Below are 426 nucleotides of genomic sequence, written 5' to 3' on the forward strand. Positions count from 1 at the left end.
AAGAGCTCTAGGACTGCTGTGTTTAGGGTTAGTGTTTGCCAACTGTCTAAACTTCTATTTTTCCTTTATTTCAAGAGCTAAAAGGCTTTCTGGCTGTGCTACCGTTGGCTTTCTGCGTTCTTTTCTTTGGCGGCACGGGAGAAGGTTTGGGAGAGGTGGAGCCTGTCTTTTCATCAGCCGTTAATGTATTCGGGGGCACCCGCTTTTCCTTTTTTGGTTTTTTTTTTTTTGGATGTTAGAATTTCCTTATCTTGTAGCCCTCGGAGCAGCCTTCTGGTTTACGAAAGCCACCTGCGAGGAAACGCCTGGGAAGTCAGGCAAGATGCCTGCTGAGAGCATCGCGGTCAGCAGCGATCCTTCGTACGGGATGGAGAGAGGGGGAAAAAAATAACTAGCGGAGGAGCATAGGTGCTGCGGTGTGCGCAA

This window comes from Charadrius vociferus, unplaced genomic scaffold (assembly GCF_000708025.1).
Source record: "Charadrius vociferus isolate BGI_N301 unplaced genomic scaffold, ASM70802v2 scaffold611, whole genome shotgun sequence".
Taxonomy (NCBI): Eukaryota; Metazoa; Chordata; class Aves; order Charadriiformes; family Charadriidae; genus Charadrius; species Charadrius vociferus.